This window comes from Bos taurus, chromosome 5 (assembly GCF_002263795.3).
Source record: "Bos taurus isolate L1 Dominette 01449 registration number 42190680 breed Hereford chromosome 5, ARS-UCD2.0, whole genome shotgun sequence".
NCBI classification, from domain to species: domain Eukaryota; kingdom Metazoa; phylum Chordata; class Mammalia; order Artiodactyla; family Bovidae; genus Bos; species Bos taurus.
In genome coordinates, this window is record NC_037332.1 from 5,314,770 (window position 1) to 5,337,648 (window position 22,879).

A 22,879-nucleotide genomic window follows, 5' to 3' on the forward strand; every position below is an offset into this window, starting at 1 on the left:
TCAAAAAACCCTCCATCTAAAAAAAAAAAAAAAAAAAACCCTCCATCTGAACTTTCCCCCATTTCTGAATTGCAGGGGGAAAAATTTAGTCCCCAAGCCCTTCTTGAGTTCCAAAGAGCAGGTCCAGGTGGTTAATGATCAGGACCAGAATCAGAGGGTTCCAAGTTCCTCCTGAAGGGAAACAGATAACCATCTTATGCATATCTTTCAGTTGTTCTGTAGGAACTAAGACCCCCACTCAAGAGGAGAGTGGAGGCTACATGCTAACCACAAGCACAGAGACCCAGACTGGTTGGAATCAGATGGTTGAGAGTCTCGAAATATTACCCTGTTACATCACCACCAGCCAATCAGAAGGTGGTCCATGAGCTGATCACACAGCCTGTGACTCTCTCCCCTAACATTGTCTTTAAAAACTCTTACCTGAAAGCTATAGGTGCATTTGGGTCTTTTGAACACAGGCTGCTCATTCTCCTGCTTGGTGCCCTATAATTAAACTCTCACTTTGCTGCAAACATTCACGGTCAGAGTTTGGCTTTCTGTGCATACGAGACCTTAAGTAGTAACAAAAGCATGTATATCAGCACTGTATTTAATATATTTACAAATTTATTTTAAATGCTTTTCACCTAAAGCAATGGCTTCACTTTAGGATTTTTGCTCCAAGTTCCCTAAACGAGCAGGCCCTAAATATGAAAGTATCTATTACTCAAATCTTGTTGCTGCTCTCTGATTGGGATAACTCATCAAACCAGCCCTAGGGTATAGAGTTCATTACTAAACTACTCATATACATTATTACACTGCCTATGAGAAAGTATTCTCAATAAATTACAGGCAATAGAACATACAATGGTTTTCCAGCACCAAAACACTCGCAGGGACAAAAGTCCTATTTGGTCCAGAGGAGGAGGAAGGTATTCAGCCTGGAGTGTCAGGGAGGCTTCATAAGGAGGTGATATTTGAATGAAGTCTGAAGTTCAGTGAGGAGAAGAAAGCTGAGTACATGAATTCCAGACAGAAAGAACAGGTACAAAAGGACAAAAACAAGCATACATGGTCAGGTGCCATAAGCAACCCAGTGCTATTGAAGCATGGAGTGAACGGAGGGGCAGAGGGAGAAAGGTGGATGAAGGGATGCGAGGCCCGAGGCCCGGCAAACAGCAAGTAGCTCAGACCACCTTCACTTCCTTCCTGTCCTCTTCATTTCCATCAGCAGGAGATGGTAGAGAGAACAAAGGCCTCCTAGTCAGAATTTGTCACTTCTTGGTCATTTAACTTCGGGCAAGTCATCCATTGGGCTTCATTCATTAAAATGTTGATTCAGAGACCTGGCTAATCATTGAATCAAATTTCTCAGTCCCCCTCCCACACCTCCTGAATCAGATATTCAGGAGATGGCCCCAGTAAGCTGTGCGTTTTCAGCACCCAGTTTGTGAATCACTGCCTTAAGTACAATATTATCTGGAGGAAATCACCTTTGTTAAAAATGCCGTGAGTGTTATTTCTTTTGGCCTTATTTCTTCCAAGGAGAAAAAAAAGAGCAGTAATCTGAAGAGTCTGACTTTATTTAAAACAAACAAACAAACAAAAAAAACCCTTTAAAAATCCTTTAGCTGGGTTTGTGGCATTTTCAGGGGGAGGGAGAGATTATCCCAAGGTAAGAGACTTTTCTTCCTTTGAAGCTGTATTGGTATGATGTGAATCAAACCATTCATGCAGAGAACAAAAGCGCCTTTGACTTCAAGAGCCAGTTAAGATGGTAACTTAAATAAACAGGGAGGAAAAGAGATATGACAAAAGGTCAACTTAGTCATAGCTTCTTGAGCTTCATTTGAAGGAATGCCTAAGGCTGAACAGCTGAATCGAGTTTGCAATTATTCACCCTTCCAGAAGTTCCCAACCTGAAGTTACCAGATCTGTGAATTCAGTTCAGGGGGTGATCTGGAAGTTTTGCTCAGTATTTCAAAATTTCTAACGCAGAGCTTCTCAAAGTGGGGTTCAAGGAACAATGAGATCTGAACAACTTGAAAAATGAGAACAATGCTTATTAAAAATGAGGATTCTTGTTTCCCAGCCCAAGAGATTATATTTCAGAATATTGGGATTAAGGCCTGGAAATCAGTATTTCTTTTCAAACACTAGGCGATTTTGAGAGAACGCATTTGTGATAAGTCTCATGAAATAGGAGGAAGGGATAGTTAGGAGGTTTGGAGTGGACATGTCACATTGCTATATTTAAAATGGATAACCAACAAGGACCTACTGTATAGCAGACAACTCTGCTCCATGTTATGTGACAGCCTGAATGGGAGGGGAGTTTGTAGGAGAATAGACACATGTGTCTGTATGGCTGAGTCTCTGCTGTTCACCTGAAACTATTATAATGTTGTTAATCAGCTATACTCCAATATAAAATAAAAAGATTTTTTACAAAAGAGAAACCTTCACATGAAACCTTCACATCTTTAGCAGAATTGGGTAAAGGAATTATGGTTCATGCATGCACTAAAATATAATGTTGCCATTAATAATTAAGTATAAGAATAGCATGCAATTAGGTGGAAGTAAGTTTTCAGACTAAAAAGATATAATTTAAATTTATAGCTTTATAGCTGATTTTTGAGGAAGAAAAAGAAGGATGCAGGATAAACACAATATACTCTATTGTTTAATTCTAGTTTTGTAAATTATATTACATATTATTTTTTTATGACTCATTAAAATATCCCTAAAGTAGCATCCCAATTTATTCTATTTTAGCCAAAAGGATTAAGTCAACTGAGCACATGCTAATTAGAATTTCTAACAATCAGACACAGGTCTTTGATTAATAAAAGTGGGGTAATAAGCTATTATGTAATAAATTAAGACATGAGTCTACAGGGTAACTCTTTTAAAGGAACCCTTGATAGTAAAATTTGAAATGGCTTACCTTTGTCTGCTCTCCTCCCCCATTCTTGTGTAAACATGTTGTCTAGAATCTAGATAGTAAAAAAAAAAAAAAACCCTAGTGGAAGCAAGTACCCTATTTTATCCCATTTTCCTACTCAACATCAGTCCCCTTACCCCTTTTCTCCACATGCTTCCCTTGTGTTCAAATGGAGATAGCCACTCCGGTTGACATTTGGGCATACGCCGAGCGCACTATGAGGGAACCTACACTGCTGAAATATGACCCTGGAGAATAAAAACCAGTGATCCACCATTAGTTGATATAAAAGGTATTTCCAGAGCTAGATTTTTAAGGCTTTGCCACACAGTTCACTTCTCCTACTTCAGTAGAAGGGAACTTTTGGAAGTTTTGACTTGCACACTTATTAAAGAGAGAGAGCACTAAAATTTAATCCTATGTTATTTCAATGAGCATGTGAAAGTAAAAGAAAGTGTTATTCACTCAATCATGTTCGACTCTATGCAACCCATGGACTGCAGCCCACCAGGTTCCTTTGTCCATGGAATTCTCCAGGCAAGAATACTGAAGTGGCTTGCCATTCCCTTCTCCAGGGGATCTTCCTGACCAGAGATTAAACCTGAGTCTCCTGCATTGCAGGCCGATCCTTTACTATCTGAGCCACCAATCATGTGAGATGATTCCATAATTATAAAATATAAAACACAGGATTCCATCAAGTTTGTGACCTTTAAAATTCACTGGCAAAGACATTTACATAGTTAAAAGCTGAAGAATTACAACATCTAGTCAAACAATGTAGGGATTGTAGATTCCTCTAAGTAGAAAATTAAAAATCCTGACTTATGAAACCGCCACCTCCCCTGCAGTTATGAATTCAATGACATAACAACTATAATCCGGTTCCATCAATGTTGCCAAAAAGAATCTCCTCTTATTATGCAACCAAAAGTTAATTGCAAAATTACATAGAAAGATGTTTCCAACTGACTTAAGTCAAATTGGTTAGGAACAACAATCAGGTTCTTCTTGGTAAATACCAGGAGCTACTCACCCAAAACCTCACCACTATGCCATTAAGCAAGTAAGCCTCAAACCAAATTCTACCACACATACAGATACACGGAAGGTAAAACTGAAGGACCAGCAGGATTCATATGCTCTTCACCAAAAGTGAAGACCGTATCAAATGTCTTAGCCAAACCACATATCTTTAGTAGCTCCAGTTCCACATATAAGAGCATATTTCTCTCATCTATTATGCTAGCTAGACACTATTTCAAATATCTCTATAATATGAATTAGACAAAAAGTTTGGTGACAAAGATAGATAAAGCTTTTGCAGAAGCTCCTGTAGAATTAGATCTTCCTGATCACATGTCAACTGACAACACTTGGAGTGTGAATTCCTGATCATTGCTACTGATTATTCCCACAATTCAGCTTAAACTAACACCCACACAAATACACATACTTATATCTCAAAATGAGCAAGGAAGGGCATGATGCCATCTTTTCCTTAGTACTGATCAGCGTAATTTTTCTAAGGAAGATTAAAAATAAAGCATAAAATTTGTTTCTGCATTAAAACAAAAAAAATATTATTGTGTTAAGAAAGTTGCACATACTGGATTTATTTGTGTAATGTTTTATAAAATTTACCTTATTAGAATAACAGGTCAATAATAATTGTTTATTGCAATTAAAAATACATACTTGGGGAACTAATTTAAACTTGTGAATTGAAGTTGAAATTTTGCTAAGTTTATGTACAATATTAGAAATTTTAACTACACTCAAGTTTGCAATATCTATAATGCACCTCTTAGATTTATAAAAAGTAAATATAGAGAAAGCTTTGAAAGCCAGCTAAAGTCTTTTAGAAGAGGTCAAATCTACAAAATATAATTTAAAATGTTTCAGTTCAGTCGCTCAGTCTTGTCTGACTCTTTGTGACCCCATGGAATGCAGCACGCCAGGCTTCCCTGTCTATCACCAACTCCTGGAGCTTACTCAAACTCATGTCCATCGAGTCGGTGATGCAATCCAACCATCTCATCTCCTGTCATCCCCTTCTTCTCCTGCCTTCAATCTTTCCCAGCATCAGAGTTTTTTCCAGTGAGTCAGTTCTTCACATCAGGTTGCCAAAGGATTGGAGTTTCAGTTTCAACATCAGTCCTTCCAATGAATACTCAAGACTGATTTCCTTTAGGATAGATTGGTTTGATCTCCTTGCAGTCCAAGGGACTCTCAAGAGTCTTCTCCAATACCACATTTTAAAAGCATCAATTCTTTGGTGTTCAGCTTTCTTTATAGTCCAACTCTCACATCCATACATGACCACTGGAAAAACCATAGCCTTGACTAGACGGACCTTTGTTGGCAAAGTAATGTCTCTGCTTTTTAACATGCTGTCTAGGTTGGTCATAGCTTTTCTTCCAAGGAGTAAGCATTTCTTAATTCCATGGCCACAGTCACCATCTGCAGTGATTTTGGAGTCCAAAAAAATAAAGTCTGTCACTGTTTCCATTGTTTCGCCATCTATTTGCCATGAAATGATGGGACTGGATGCCATGATCTTCATTTTCTGAATGTTGAGTTCTAAGTCAATTTTTTCACTCTCCTCTTTCACTTTCATCAAGAGGCTCTTACGTTCTTCTTCACTTTCTGCCATAAGGGTGGTGTCATCTGCATATCTGAGGTTATTGATATTTCTCCCAGCAACCTTGATTCCAGCTTGTGCTTCATCCAGCATGGCATTTCACATGATGTACTCTGCATATAAGTTAAATAAGCAGTGTGACAATATACAGCCTTGATGTACTCCTTTTCCTGATTTGGAACCAGTCTGTTGTTCCATGTCCAGTTCTAACTGTTGCTTCCTGACCTGCATACAGATTTCTCAGGAGTCAGATCAGGTGGTCTGGTTTTCCCATCTCTTTCAGAATTTTCCACAGTTTATTGTGATCCACTCAGTCAAAGGCTTTGGCATAGTCAATAAAGCAGAAATAGATGTTTTTCTGGAACTCTCTTGCTTTTTCGATGATCTAGCAGATCATCTGCCAACAAAAGCAGATGTTGGCAATTTGATCTCTGGTTCCTCTGCCTTTTCTAAATCCAGCTTGAACATCTGGAAGTTCACAGTTCATGTACTGTTGAAGCCTGGCTTGGAGAATTCTGAGCATTACTTTTCTAGCGTGTGAAATGAGTGCAATTGTGCGGTAGTTTGAGCATTCTTTGGCATTGCCTTTCTTTGGGATTGGAATGAAAACTGACCTTTTCCAGTCCTGTGGCCACTGCTGAGTTTTCCAAATTTGCTGGCAAGTTGAGTGCAGCACTTTCACAGCATCATCTTTTAGGATTTGAAATAGCTCAACTGGAATTCCATCACCTCCACTAGCTTTGTTTGTAGTGATGCTTCCTAAGGCCCACTTGACTTCGCATTCCAGGATGTCTGGCTCTAGGTGAGTGATCACACCATCATGGTTATCTGGGTCATGAAGATCTTTTTCTATAGCTCTTCTGTGTATTCTTGCCACCTCTTCCTAATACCTTCTGCTTCTGTAAAATGTTTAACAGTATTTAAATGACTAAACATTAATGGGACCAAATATTATTCAAAAATTCATCAGAGCAGTAGCTAAAATTCACTAGATAAAAATTCACCTCAAGCTGAATTAGAGGTTAACAGAAGTAGATTTTTTATTTGAAACTTTATTAAACTGAATACTAATTTCTATGACCAAAGTAGAATTGAATTAGCTTTTTCTATGTATAAAACTCACTTTCAAGGTACCAAAAGTTCATTATCAACATCATTAAACAAGCTCTCTTTGTCACCTGGGCTTGCAGCATTTCCCATTTTTTAATATTAGAATAATCCTTTTGAAGTATACAAAGAAAAGAATCAAGGAACTCAATCCCACTGCTTGTGGAGTCAGAATATTACAAGAATCAGTGGTAATTTTAGAATTAGACTGGGGTCACAGAGGCCATTTGATCCAATCTATGGAGGAAGAAACAAACTGAGACCCAAGAAGAGTAACTTGTCTGACATACTCTGTAAACCAGTAGTGAAGCCAGGATTAAATACAAGTCTTATGACCCCCAAATTCTTTCAATACTAATGAATGACTATTAAGTGCTTGCTATGAGTCAGTCACTCTTTCTAGACACAGGAGATAAAGAAGTGATAAGGAAAAAATCTTTTAGCTTCTAAGAGGATGGAGATAGATGATAAATGCATATATAAATGAGAAAATGTGAGTTGGTGATAATTGCTCTAAAGAAAACAAAACAACAAATGGTATCATGAAGGAGAGTGGCATGCCTGACAGGTGGGTGGGGGTTGGGACGTGCTACTTTTATTTAGGTTTGTGGAGGAAAGTCATCTCTACAGGGTTGGCATTTGGACTGGTACTCAAATGATGAGAGAAGACCGCCAGGCAAAGAGCTATGGGAAAAATATTTTAAGTGTTACAAAGTATGGTAACTACAAAGAGCTTGAGTGAAGAAGAGCTTGGAAGGCAGGAAGAGTGAACATTAGAACTTGCAAGCAATGCACGCTTGTTTGGATTTTATTCAGAATACATTAGGAGACCGTTGGAGGATGTTGAGCAAGAGCGACATAATTAGATTTACCTTTTTAAAGGATCACACCAGCTACTATGAAGAGAGTGTTCTGTAGGGGTGTAAAAGGAGGGACAGGAAAACCAGTTAGGAAATTGTAGTATGGGTGGTAGTATAGGGGATGGGAAGAAATCACTGGGTTCTGAATCTATTTTGGAGGTAGGATCTATAGCAGCAGTCTCCAGTCTTACTGGCACCAGGGACTGGTTTTGTGGAAGACAATTTTTCCATGGACTCATGGGGGTAGAGCGGGCTGATGGCTTGGGGATGAACCAAGTACATTACATTCATTTTGCACTTTATTTCTATTATTATTACAGCTCCACTTCAGATCATCAGGCATGAGATCCCAGAGGCCGGGGAGCCCTGAGATACAGGATGTATATTGCCACACTTTTTTTGTGACTAACAGATATTTCTTGTGTCTCTGGTGATATCTGCTATGTTAAGTAACAAGTAGTCGTGATAGTAGCTCAAAATTTGGGATCCCCATATTTTACAATAGAAGAGGATATAAGTTTTTGGTTAATTCCAAATAAACAGATCCCCAACCCCAGACATGACCCATCTCAAATCCCCTCATCATTCAGAGATTCTTCAGCAGTGCCCGAGACATGGATTTTATACGCTAATTACTCAAGAGATAAGGAGATAAAGCAGAAAAGGCCTTAGAGACAGCTGTGTTTGTGCTCAGTAGCTCAGTCGTGGATGACTCTTGGCAGCCCCCTGAACTGTAGCTCGCCAGGCTCCTCTGTCCATGGGATTATCCAGGCAAGAATACTGGAGTGATTTGCCATTTCCTCCTCCAGGGGATCTTCCCAGCCCAGATACTGAAACTCAAGTCTCCTGCACTGGCAGGTGGACTCTTGACCTCTGTACTACCTGGGAAACCTAGAAAGAGATCTGGCACACCTGGCACCACAGCTTACCAGGTCGACAATCTTGAACCAATTATCTGACTTCTTTGGACCCTGCCTCTACTTTCTATGAAATGGGTAGAGTTTTATCTGTTTTTAATATCTAAATGCTTTGCACATTACCTGATTATGCTTATACTAGGTATTCAAAAAGAATACTTACTACCTTTAACTTGTTCTCTGTGATCTCTTCCATTTTACTGGTAAGAGACTATACCAGAACCTGGTGAATTTCAGCCCTTTAAGTTTAGAAGTGACTATATACCATAAAGGCACATTTTATGGAGCCTTGGAGGATCTCAGTATCACTGTAAGTATCTTCTGCTAGGTTCACAAATACTTAAAGTAGAGGGCCATTGATCACAGACTGACCTGAAACTGTGACTTTACGGTTGATCTCCTGAGGCTTTGTGAAATTGCCTAGAGCCCCGCATGTGAAATATCTTAATTAAAACTTCCATTGTGAGAGAAAGAATCCAGGATGGAAAAAGTCAGAGATGGTCCGCTCGCTGCTGAAATTACCTAGAGCATAAAACAAGAGCCTCAAGGTCAAGCACTATTGAAACAAGCTTCGTAGAGGTATTTTCAGACTCTCACGCAAATCAAAACTACTAGGCTAAATATAATTCTGAGCATAGTGTGCAGACAGGTCAGTTCAGCCTCTCTCCCCTTCCAAACACCTATAATTTGTCATATGTACTTAAATGTTCCTTTCTTGGCATCTTCAGCTCTGCAATTAATAGGAGACTAAATCATATGCTAAGGCATTGCCTCTGTCCACACATATCACCGCTTTTAGTTTCAAGGTCTCTCACCAGACTCTGGCCTCACAGAGTTTTATCTCTGTTGTCTTAAAGGTCAATTGCCCGCACTTCTTATGGACACCAAGAGCCCTGCCAAGTGACTGGTCAGTTTTCAGTTATATATCCATGAGTCCTTCCTTGTCCCCTGTCTCACAGCTCACATCCCTGATCTTTCAAGAATCTTAGAAACATGATTACTACCTAAACATAACCAGCATCCAAGCATAAACAATGTACTAGCATGTGCCCCAACATGCTTTCCATTCCAATGCCAGGGCACTAAATTGGCCGAGGAAACCAGTAGAGTAATAACAGTGTCAGACAGTTCATCATCACTCAGACTCCAGTATCTTAGGGGTCTCATCAAATTAGTCAGTGTTGACCATTACCTTATACAGTGGTTTTTAATGATGTTCCCTTCACAAAGCACTTACTTGTGCAGAGATTCTATTGTTTGATTGTTCTTCTATTCATCCTGTGCTGTTTTGCACAAAAATAACAACTAATATTTACATGGTGCTAACTATATTCTGGAGAAGGCAATGGCACCCCACTCCAATACTCTTGTCTGGAAAATCCCATGGACGGAGGAGCCTAGTGGGCTGCAGTTCATGGGGTCGCTAAGAGTTGGACACGACTGAGCGACTTCACTTTCACTTTTCACTTTCATGTCTTGGAGAAGGAAATGGCAACCCACTCCAGTGTTCTTGCCTGGAGAATCCCAGGGACGGCGGAGCCTGGTGGGCTGCCATCTATGGGGTCGCACAGAGTTGGACACGACTAAAGTGACTTAGCAGCAACTATGTTCTGGGCACTGTTCTGAGAACCATATACATATACTTACTGACTCCCATAAAAATCTTATAAGGATCATACTATTATTTCATTTTGTAAATGGGGAAGTAAGCAATGAGGTTAAGTCATTTGTACAAGGCCAAATGAAACTGAGTCAGTCTGGCCCCATAAAAGAAGCTTTTAGTTCCTATGCCAGAGTTTCTCAATCTTGGCATACCTGTCATTTCAAAGAGGATAGCTGTTTGTTGTGGCAGGGGTGGGGATGGGGGTGCTGGCCTTTGCATGTTAAGATGTTTAGCAGCATCCTTGGCTTCTTACCTACTAGATACCAATAGCATCCTGCACACAACATCCCCAGGGCTATAAAAATCAAAAATACATCTGTAGACAAATGTATTGTCTATAGCTCAAAGTCCCGTGGTGGATGGGAGGTCAAATCACATTCCTCACCACCACTACCCACTAAGAATCCCCACACTGAACTGTCACTGCACAAAACAGGCAGAGGATGACTCCACTTACCGTTACAGAAGACAAGTTAACAGGCTGGTCCCTGAAGTCCAGGAATTGAATTGTCATCAATTAAATGGATCCTCACCCAAATATAATTGATATTGACTCTGATTCCACTATGCTTTTCTTGTTCCTTCCTCTCTTTTCTCTTCCCAAGTTGGAAAATGGCTCATCTAAGGCCCCTAGGCTGCTTAGTTGATGATTTCAGGCTTTCCTTCGAGTCTGTGACAGAAGCCTTGAAAGAAGGATGCAGCTTTTAAGGCAGTAACTGCAGCTGACCTCCAAAAAATTAAAAGCTTTTACGATCTTGAAGGCGTGAGGAGAGGCAAGCACAAATAGAACTTCATTCCCAGAAAGGAGAGTTACTTTCCTCTTTGGATCCGTTGCAGGTTTTTGCTGCTTTGTTCCCTAAACAAATACTGTTTGTGGATTGAAACACTGCATGGTTCACAGGATTCTAAAGGTTTATGTGCTCACGCTGTCTAGCTTAGGCTCTCCCTGGATGCTGTCCGCAGGAATGTACCAAGAACTTGCCACTTGTTCTTATCTCCTTAATACTTTCTGAGATGAAATAGATTAGGTTGAAAATAAGGAAGACTTTATCTCAGCTTTTCAAATCTCCATAACCAAGAGGATGCCTTTGGTGGAAACTACTGCCAAAGTGAACATGTTTCGTGGCCAACGCCTGGTAAGTAGGTGGAGGACCGCACCTGATCAGTAAACAATGGTGGGCTTGTTCGCATGATCCCTGTTCTCCACGGACTCAACCCCAAGCAAATCACCCCATACATAAATCACCAGCCAGCATGGTATCTCGAAGGCATCAGACTACGCTCAACTGGAATAAACACATCCAATCGCATGTCACCAGGCTTTTGGAAGCTCTTAGAATTTTTCCTTGAGGTAATGATTTTGTTGAATACTGATGTAATAAGCAATTATTGCACATGCTTGGAACTGTTATGCTGTTCTTCACTCACCCACAACTTCTCTGGCAGAAACTACGGTGAAAATTTCAATGAGGTAGAAATCAAGAGATCTTGGGTTCCATGGTTTTTTCTGCTAATAATACAGTTGCAACCTTTACTAAGCTAGTTAACCTTTTGAGAGTCAGATTCTCCAACCTAAAATTGAGGAGTTTGGATCGTTAGACAAACTGTAAGTTCTCCTACAACAACTCTAGAGTTCTGTAATTTTTCAAATTTATTTTTCAATTCAAGTTTATTGAGCTCCGATTATGTGCCATGCACTAAAGTTCTAACACTTTACATGTATTATTACACCTAAATTTCACAATAACTCATCCATGCTAAGGATGAGAAGTAATTCTATAAGTTCAGTTCAATGTACCGCTTCACTGAGAGGAAGCCTGCTATCCTGATGGATGGAGAAACACACGAGACAGTGAGCAGTCTAAGGCCAAATCCCTGGCTTCCATCAGCACCCATCACAGGTTCTGGCACATACGGGGAGTTAGTAGGCACTGATCAAAGACAGAGATGAAAGAAAATGCAGTAGTGCTTGTGTCAGGTATATTAATAAGGATGGGAAGCTATACTTTGCAGGTTTGGAGCCCATTCAGAAGCTCATATTCTGAGTTTCAAAACAGTTCAGGATACAGTTGTCATTTTAGTTTGTGATGCGTCAAGCCTGCAATGCGGGAGACCTGGGTTTGATCCCTGGGTTGGGAAGATTCCCTGGAGAAGGGAAAAGCTACCCACTCCAAAATTCTGGCCTGGAGAATTCCATGGACTCTATAGTCCATGTGGGTCGCAAAGAGTTGGACACAATTGAGCGACTTTCGCTTTCACTTCCCTTTGAAGAGTATCCTTGACCTGCTCTATAAAGATAAATGTCTTCACATGATGGAAGAACTTTAAAAGTGTATTCAATATTAACCATGGCCTTTCATTGATAATTCTAGACTGTGGGGGAGTTTTCCTTTTCTAATCCTGGTCCAAAAAAATATTTTGAGGGAGTGAACTTTGCTGCAATCTTATTTTGAAATTTTTCATAGAGAAATTAAACATTTTGTCACTATCTCAGAATGTTACTTTGTCCTTTGGGTATGCCTGATACATTTTACAGAAGTAAAAAAATAAAATGTATTAATAAAAAAAGAGGCATTCTTATCTAGATTTCAGAGAAGGTGAGCTGTCTGTCACTCAGTTGATATAATGACTGTTGATATCTATATCATGTGGTTTAAAGGCTCCTAACCAAAACACCTAACTCCTCATTGTCTGTACCAGAGTGTGAAATCAGCAGCATTGTTACTCCATTAAGCTGAAGCATTAAAATACTCTGTTAAAATTTAACAGAACAGAATGTCTACTGACAACAACAAAAACAAACAGAAAATAACCAGCGTTGGTGGGGATGCCCAGAAGTTGGAATCCTTGTGCACTATCGATAGGATTAGTAAGATGGTGCAACTGCTGTCAAAAACAATATGGCAGTTCACCAAAAATTCAAAACAGAATTGCCATGTGATCCAGGCATACATATACTTTCTACGTATACATCCAAAAGAATTAAAAGGAGGGTCTTAAAAAATATTTGCACATCCATGTTTATATCAGTACTATGCACAATAGCCAAAAGGGAGAAGCAACACAACTGTTGATCAGTGGATGAATGAATACACAAAATGCGGTGTGTGCATGCAATGGAATACTTAAAACAGAAGGAAAAATGAGTAAATGAGGGACTTCTCTGGTGGTCCAGTGGTTAAGAGTCTGCCTGCCAAGGTAGGGGACAGGGGTTCAACCCCAGGTCCAGGAACTACGAGCCCACACACCACGGGGCAAGTCAGCCCATGGACCGTAACTGCTCGGCCTGTGCTCTCCAGCCCGTGCACTGCAACTCCTGAAGCCAGAGCACCCAAGAGCCCGTATTCTGCAACAAGAGAAGCCACCGCAATGAGAAGCCCGCACACCGCAACTAGAGAAAGCCCATGAGCATCAGTGAAGACCCAGCACCGCCAACAAAAATAAGATGCTTAAGATGGTAAATTTTATGAAATGCATTCTTTAACCACAATTTGAAACAATGCTCCATACTCTGTATAACAGGTCATTCTAAACCACCCTCCTTTGTATTTTATTGTGAATTCACTTATCAGATGAGCTTCCTTCCCTGAAGGATGGATATGTCAGTTTTGATGAGGAAGAGAGAGTGAGATCTCAGACAAGGAGCTATTATTTAGGAAAGGTGGCTCAGGGACCGTGGAAGTCTCCAGGCATCCAGAGAGCACAGGTGAAGGAGACACCTAGGAACGCAGGGATGGTGGGGGGCTCCTGTGGAGATGGAGGAGGGATGCAGGAGAGAAGGGGCAACAAAAAGGCAGAAGAAAAGGCACGAAAAATACATTTTCTTCTTCGTCATCCTATTTCCCCGAAAGCTGCTGCCTTGGGCTGACCTCAGTAACTGGCAGGCAAGGAGCACCTGCCTTGCAAAGACAGCTCGGAGAGGCACTAAGAACAAGGGGACTTGAGGGCCTTCTGGCACGCGTGCCACCGCCGAGTTTTCAGAACCCCAGGGGCAGACCTCAAACGTTTCCCGTGAGAAGCAGCTGCACTCCGCCACACTCTGGGGGCCCAGCCAGTCATCATTTCTAGGCACGTTTTCCTCTTTCCATGGCTGAGTGGGAGCTGTGAAGCATGGGAGGAGAATGGAGTCTCAGAGCCAAGGCAAAGTCTCCGTTTTCAGGAAACCACAGCAGCGGGAGAGAAATGTTGGCCCAGGGCTCCCGTCTCTCTGGCAGAGGAGGGACGTCTGGTGGCCTCGGGCAGGAAAGCAGATGAGAACTTGGGGCTGCGGAAGCCCTCAGAGCCCAACAGTACCTACTGGCTTCAGCTAATGAAGTGGTGCTGAGTGTTACCCCGGCGCCGCCTCCAGTGGGTAATTCCTCATTGATGGGCTTTCCCAGCCCTGCCTGGACCTGCCCTGGTCACTCACCCTCCATGGGCAGGCTTCCCAGCCTCCAGCTACTCATCCTGCTTTGTCCAACCTGGCCTGGAGCTCTCATGGCCCCCCAGGGTTCCCGGCAGAGAAGCTCCATGTGCACAGAATGAAACTACAGGATTTTCCAAGAGATTTCACTCAGCAAACACAGTGACACCGCTTAGAGCACCAGCCACAGGCTTCACCTAAGGACGTAGAATAAAAAATCAGGTATTATGCTTAGTCGCTCAGTCATGTCCGACTCTTTGTAACCCTTTAAACTGTAGCCCACTAGGCTCCTCTGTCCATGGGATTCTCCAGGCAAGAATACTAGAGTGGGTAGCCATTTCCTCCTCCAGGGGAATCTTCCCAACCCAGGGATTGAACCTGCACCTCCTGTGTCTTCTACATTGCAGGCGGATTCTTTACCCACTGAGCCATCAGAGAAGCGCGTAAAAAACTATGTGTTAGCTATTTTTATTCTTTATAAAAAGCAGTTGAATTCTGACTCCAAGTCCCATTCCTATTGAACTTTGAAGAAGTGAAGCCCTAGGCCTTCTTGGGACTATCTCCTATAAAGGTAGAAAGCTCTGGGGTCTTGCCTGTCTCCAAGGTGGGGAGTACCTCAGGTTGTCAGACACAGGTCCACACTGGCTAAGCTAAGCCACTCATTGTTCCAGGCTCTGCAGCTTCTTTGCTGAAACTGGAAATCTCAAGTGAACTGGAAACATGAGTCGTAGAACCCAAGCCATCTAAGGGTGCCCGCACTGTATATCATACTTCCTTCCAGAGATCTTGTCACCTCCTGGAAGTGAAAGGTGTCAGCCACTCAGTTGTGTCCAACTCTTTGCAACAGCATGGACTGTAGCCCACCAGGCTCTTCTGTCCATGGGATTCTTCAGACAAGAATACTGGAGTGGGTAGCCATTCCCTTCTCCAGGGGATCTTCCCAACCCAGGGATTGAACCCACATCTCCTGCATTGCAGGTGGATTCTTTACTGTCTGAGCCACCAGGGAAGACCTGTCACCTCCTGTGCAGAACACAAGTCCTGTGCAGGACATCTCTCTGTCCCCGAGTTGCCAGAAATCTCACCTTGCAGCCTAACTGACTCTCCCCACTTCTTACCCCCTCCAGGATACTCTTCAGCTGCTTAGGATTTTAACACAGAGCCTTGAGGTTCATTTAAGCATTTTCTGCTTTCTACCTCAAAAAATTCCTGAGATAAGAACCACAAAGCTAAGCCAATATTAGGAGCTAGGATGTCTATTTGAAACAAGGCATAGGAGGTTAAGTGTTGCACACAGTACGTTGGAGGCAAAATCTGGACACCAAGCCAGGTGCACTGATGGTAGGGAAGTGTTATTTCCATGACATCTCAAAATGGCAAGTCAGAAAGCCTGCAGCAATTTGAAAGCAGCAGGAAGAAACTGAAGGCTCACTTGGGTTGCATCATCAAGAGTGGGGAAGCTGAGTAAAGTCAGTGAGTGGTGGGCAGAGAGCCAGCATTCACTTGATTCAGTCTTCACACTGTGGTTACCAGCCAGTGCCATCCAGGGAGAGCCTGACTCTGAAGGAGAGGCCTTGCTGCCCATGCAGAGAGCGCCTTGTTTGCCTATGCCGACCACCCACTGAGAACAAATGAGCAGTGACTGGAGGGAGGCAGAAGAGAGGACTCGGACCCTGACATCCAGGGAGGGCAAGCTTTGTCAGACAGCACGTTCCTCCTCCTCCATCTGGGGGTGAACCACTTGCGCTTCATCAGAAGCTCTCTGAACTACATGTCCAAGTGTGGAGACAAAAGTTCAGTAAGGGGTTGACTTTGCAGTGTTTATGGCTTTGAGGTCAGCTTCATAGACTGGACCAGAGCTTCCCTGGTGGCTCAGATGGTAAAGAATCTGCCTGCAATGCAGGAAACCTGGGTTCCATCCCTGGGTCAGGAAGATCCCCTAGAGAGGGAAATGGCAACCCACTCCAGTACTCTTGTCTGGAGAATTCCATAGACAGAGGAACCTGGCGGGCTATAGTCCATGAGGTCGCAAAGAGTCGGACATGACTGAGCGACTAACACACTTTTCACAGACCGGGGGACAAGGCTGGTGTGAAGCTACATCAGGAAAGCCCTGGTATTGATGCCTTCGTACTTTTATTTCAGAGCACTTCATATCCCTCTGGACGCCTTGTCCTTCCTATGCCCAAGGTCGCCGAGTGGCCTAGCTCCCTTTCTCACGCTCCACCCAGACCTGAACACGCAGACTCAAGTTTTTGCACCAAAATGATACTGCCCTCTTCACCCCCATTACAGAGCCATTTTCTGGATATCATACTGTCAAAAGTGGGGTGCTGATGATGAATAAGCTCACATAAATAATTCAGCCTAAAATAGGAGTCCTATGAATATTTTAGTGGAAAAGAAACATTCCAGGCGAGTATAAATTCTATGAACTTGAGAATTTTGTCAGCTTTGTTTACAACTGTGATTTGATAGAAAATTACCCCATTAAACAAAACAAAACAGGCCAGTAATAATAATATGGTTTAAAATGAGCCTCAGGAGAAAAATGTAGTAATGTTTGCCAAATTTGGAATGTACTATATCATTTTGGTATTAGTGAAAATCTCAGCAATAATAACAACAGTGAAAAAATACTTTCTCAGACAGGACCATAATTTCATAATAAGTTTAACTCTGATTTATTTGCATTCAGAAAACAAATACTATATTAAGCTTCAAAAGGAATGAGTCACATAAGGCAGAGAGATGCCATCAGCAGAAGGTCAGACAAGAGATCAGAGAACATCCTTTTGGCAATGTGAACACAGTCTGATGTAGAATTTTTCAAACTTCATGTCATGAGTGTGGTAGAACCAATTCAGTGAGTTTTAACCAAACTCTTCTTTCTAGTGGTATAAAACTGAAAGAATTGAATGGACTGAATTAGAATGGAGAGGAATGGAATAGAATGGAGATGCTAAGGTCTGTGTACACATGTATTTCAAATATGAGTACCTATGATTTGAAATGCAATCACACACAGTATGGATTGTGGCCTAAACTGTTTGAAAGCTATATGTCTAAGGTGCCAGTTAATTGGTAAACTCACTTTAGCCTCAAAATGTATGTGTGGAAGCCTAACATGTACAATGTTAATGCTGCTGCTGCTGCTGCTGCTGCTAAGTCGCTTCAGTCGTGTCCGACTCTGTGTGACCCCATAGACGGCACCCACCAGGCTCCTCTGTCCCTGGGATTCTCCAGGCAAGAACACTGGAGTGGGTTGCTATTTCCTTCTCCAGTGCAGGAAAGTGAAAGGGAAGTCGCTCAGTAGTGTCCAACTCTTCTCGAGCCCATGGACGGCAGCCCACCAGGCTCCTCCGTCCGTGGGATCTTCCAGGCAAGAGTGCTGGAGTGGGGTGCCATTGCCTTCTCTGAACATATACAAAAGGCCCATGGAAATCTGCTCCCACTGAAGCTGTTGCGAATGGAGTCAGCCCTGCCCGCTCACTCCAGTCCTTCTTCCTCTAAGAAGCAGAGTCTGAAAACCCCTGGTCTAGAACTTAGACTTTTTCAGTCTAAGGATGCTTAGCGTTGAAGTGTGAAGAAACCAATAATAGCATCTTCTGTCCCACTCAAATTCGGAATTAGCTCAGAAACAGTGAAGTCAAGCAGATGAGGATCAAGTATCAGCGTAATGCTAACAAAGGCTGGGCCACAGCAAAGGTGTGAGACAGCAGCGATTCTCCTGGTCTGAACTGCATGCTGTGACAAAAATGAACAATTAGAGCAGTGCTGGAAACCAGAAGGCCCAAACTCACCTTCCACTCAGAGGCAGAAGCTCAGAGTGGACAAGTTCACCCCAGAAGCAGAGGCAAGGGAAGGCTAAGTGAGCCCAGCCCAACTCAAAGCAGCCAGGAGCACTGCTGTAAATGAAGTCCCTCTACAAGGAAACATGAAGCAGATGGAAAGAAGGTTCGTCTTCATAAACCTTAGCAAAGTGGAGTATACTTTTCTTTCATGGCACTTAGTGGAATTGGAATTCATGTCTGCCTCCCATGAAAGACTATTAAACTTCTTGAAGACAGAGACTGTATCCGTTCTATACACTGCTTGCTTCCAGAATTTCAGTTCAGTTCAGTTCAGTCACTCAGTCGTGTCCGACTCTTTGTGACCCCATGAATCACAGCACGCCAGGCCTCCCTGTCCATCACCAACTCCCAGAGTTCACTGAGACTCACGTCCATCGAGTCAGTGATGCCATCCAGCTATCTCATCTTCTGTCCTCCCCTTCTCCTCCTGCCCCTAATCCCTCCCACCATCAGAGTCTTTTCCAATGAGTCAACTCTTCGCATGAGGTGGCCAAAGTACTGGAGTTTCAGCTTTAGCATCATTCCTTCCAAAGAAATCCCAGGGCTGATCTCCTTCAGAATGGACTGGTTGGATCTCCTTGCAGTCCAAGGGACTCTCAAGAGTCTTCTAAAACACCACAGTTCAAAAGCATCAATTCTTCGGCGCTCAGCCTTCTTCACAGTCCAACTCTCACATCCATACATGACCACTGGAAAAACCATAGCCTTGACTAGACGGACCTTTGTTGGCAAAGTAATGTCTCTGCTTTTGAATATGCTATCTAGGTTGGTCATAACTTTCCTTCCAAGGAGTAGGCGTCTTTTAATTTCATGACTGCAGTCACCATCTGCAGTGGTTTTGGAGCCCAGAAAAATAAAGTCTGACACTGTTTCCACTGTTTCCCCATCTATTTCCTATGAAGTGATGGGACCGGATGCCATGATCTTCGTTTTTGCACACTAAATGCTCATGAATGTACTATAGGAACAAAACTAATGTAACATGAATAAAACAAATGTATTAATGCTGTCAAGATAATAACCAGAACACTGACACCCCATCTCCAATACCAAGGTATTGGAAAATTGAATAATATTCATTCAACGGCAGACCTAATTGACAGGCCCACTCTGGAGGGTTTTCTAAAGATTACCTCTTGATGAGCAAAGAAAAAACAACTTGGCCTCCTCAGAGAAAAAGGTCCATGAAAAAGTAGTAACTCCAGCCTAAAGGAAGAAAAACAAGAGCAACTCCTCCTCCTTCTGGAAAGTCCCCAAAGAAGTCATCAGGTTCTTATAAGACAGACTTTTCTCTCACTCTCTCTTCACTGTAAATAAACTACAAATCACATCTTTCATCTTCTTCTGTGGGAAAACAGCTTTGATTCATCAAGCCTGGCTTCTAAAAAGGCTCAAGCCTTGTAAGTCTACAAGGTGGTGAGGATGCTGTCACCATCAATGAACCCACAAGGAGTAGAAATGTAAATAACAGAAATTGTGGCCACGTTTCTCCATACTGCAGGTTCACACTTCTCAGAAGCCACGTGTCTCCAACTACTGAAGAATCTTATTAACATGAGCAGCATGTGAGGTTCAGTGGGAATACACAGGGACACTAGGAATGGCCCCTGCCAAGAATCTCTCCTTCGCTCTTCCCACTAAGGAACTTGAAATTGCCACATTATAGACTCCTGTGATGAAAGGCTATGGAAACTCAAGATTTGAATATATTTTGAGCAGATGAGCCTGTTTGACCTTTATATCTCCTCCTTATGGACTTTCAGCCCGTCAACAATGATTATTGTTGCTTTAGACAGAAATTAATCTTATCCTTTTCACACACGAAAAAAGCAATGTTTTAATAGTAACAGGCACACTTGTTTCTCATGTAAAAGCAACCAGACTGAATGATAATACTCAAAGTTTAGAACAATAGTCACCCCTGGTGGGGGGAGCATACAGGGAAGGAGAAAGAGTTTGGACTTGAGACTTCAAATTACAACATTCCTTTTCTTACACTAATTGGTACAGGGATTTTTTTTTAATTGTTATTCTTTACCCTTATACTTATTACCTCTATTTTAATCTATTTTCAAATAAAGCAATACAGTGAGAACAGATGAGATAAACAATTTCCTATGTTGATTCCAACGTTTTATTCCTTCCCCAAACATCCTGAGTGCCTACTAAGCTTGAGAACATTGTGTTAGATTTTGATATGACAAGGCTGAAAGAGAAACAGTCCCTGTTTTCAAAGAGTTCTGAGTGTATTTATCTAATAATTAACATCTACTAAGAAATACATACCTGTACATGAACGAATCTAATAAAATGCAGAATACAAAATTAATTTAACAGAGCCGGACTTCTCTCAAGTCCTCTAAGCTACATAAATGACATGAGGAATTTTGTACAGACACACAGTGAGATCAAAACGAAGCTGCCAGCTCTAAAAGTCAGGTCAGCCAATTTTCCAGGTCCCGTCTGGGGCTACAGGGCACTCCTCTGCGCCATGCGCTGTCCTTTTGGCACATGGAGAACCCAATCCAGAATTCTGAGAAAGAGCACTGCAACATCAGAAAATGCTGACCAGCTCCATGAGAAACTCGTTCGTCTGAAATCATCTTTTAAAATATACACCCATTGCCCATAGCCTTGAGAAAATTACATATAGTCATTGAAAAATATGAGGGTGTTCAGCGTGTACAGGCCAGCTCATCTCTATTAATCTGGAAAGTCATTTCCTTTCCTTTGAACTAATTTGATTTGGTTTGCTTAAGGGCCCCAATTCCTTTCTTTCACCTTCATTTTGGGACTGCTGTGAAATTCAGCCCTCGGCCCACACAGAAGTTCTAAATCATTTTACCTCCTTGCTCATGCATACCACGTTTCACATCTGCGCCAAACAAGTCACTCTATTTGCCAATTATTCCATAACTTTCAGACTAAGACATGTTAGATTGCAATACATAGATAAGAAAGACATTGAATATCCTGAAGTTTTTGTTTTTTTTTTAAAGAATCAAAATGAATAGGGTTGTAAATCTACTGGCAAAATAATCATCATGCTCAAGCAAGAAATGTCTAATAGAGTTGTAGCTTAAGAGAACCAGGAAAGTAAAGGAAAAAAAGCATGGAATTTAAGGTCAGGGATACTTCTTTTAAACCCCAATTCTTTCATTTTGTTAACCATATGACCCTGGAGAAATTCTAAACCTTTAAAATAAGGATAAAACGTCAGACCTTTGAGAATTAAATGACAAAGTGACAGCCCTGAAACCCCTGCAGACAGTAGGGCTTCATAATCCAACTCTTAGACATTTTCATGATATACTTATGCAGAGGCAATGTTGAAATATCACTGATAAATGTAAAAATGAAGGAAAGTGGTTATCTGCCAAAATTCCTGTTGCTGAATTTTAAGATGTTTGAAATCAATCTTACAACTCAATATCTAGTATCTGAACACTGAATTATGTCAATTGTAAAACACCATATGGAAGTGATTGTTCAATTTTAGTTTGTACATATACATCAGTCACCTGGGAGTTTGTGAAAATACAGGGTTAGGGTTCTGTCTTTAGAGAAGATAGTTTAATAGGATTGAGGTGGTTCCGTAATTTGCATCTTAATAAATTTCCAGGTGTTCTGATGGAGATGGTCCTCAATTACATTCTGATCAATTCCACCTTATTCACAATGTATTTGTATATTTATAATGTATTTTTGAAATTTTTTTTAAAGAAATAGCTCAGACGAGCCATCATCTCTAATGCGAAAAACTATCAGTCCCTAGGACATTAGTGGGATTGGTGAAATAAGAACCTCCAAAATCTGCTTTAATGAGAACATGGAAAAATTTTTATCAAACATTTTCAGAACTCGGAAAATTAGCGAAAGGCTAACAACAGTCTGCAGAGAGCATTTATTCAACAACAAAAAATAGCTGAATCTTGATAAGAATAGCAAACTTTCTGGAGTTTTAATTTGCTCTATTCCCATTCCACTTCCCATAGCCCTGAAGTAGCTTTGAAAACCAACAGCCTCACAATAATGGTAACCATGAAAGCCAGCTAAAACTAGAACAACCAGACAGAAAACCAGTAAGAAAAGGGAAATCCCAGTTTCCTCATCTATGAAATATAGCCAATACTTTATCTACCGTAGAGAACTGTGTTTTGTTGTTGCTGCTGTTGTTCAGTCACCCAATTGTGTCCAATTCTTTGTGACCCCATGGACTGCAGCACACCAGGCCTCCCTGTCCCTCACCATCGCCCAAAGTTTGCCCAAGTTCATGTCCATTGCATCAGTGATGCCAAACAGTCATCTCATCCTCTGACGCCCTCTTGTCCTTCTGCCCTCAGTCTTTCCCAGCATCAGGGACTTTTCCAATGAGTCAGCTGTTCACATCAAATGACCAAAATACTGGAGATTCAACTTCAGCATCAGTCCTTCCAATGAGTTCAGAGTTGATGTCCCTTAAAACTGACTGGTTTGATCTCCAAGGGACTTTCAGGAGTC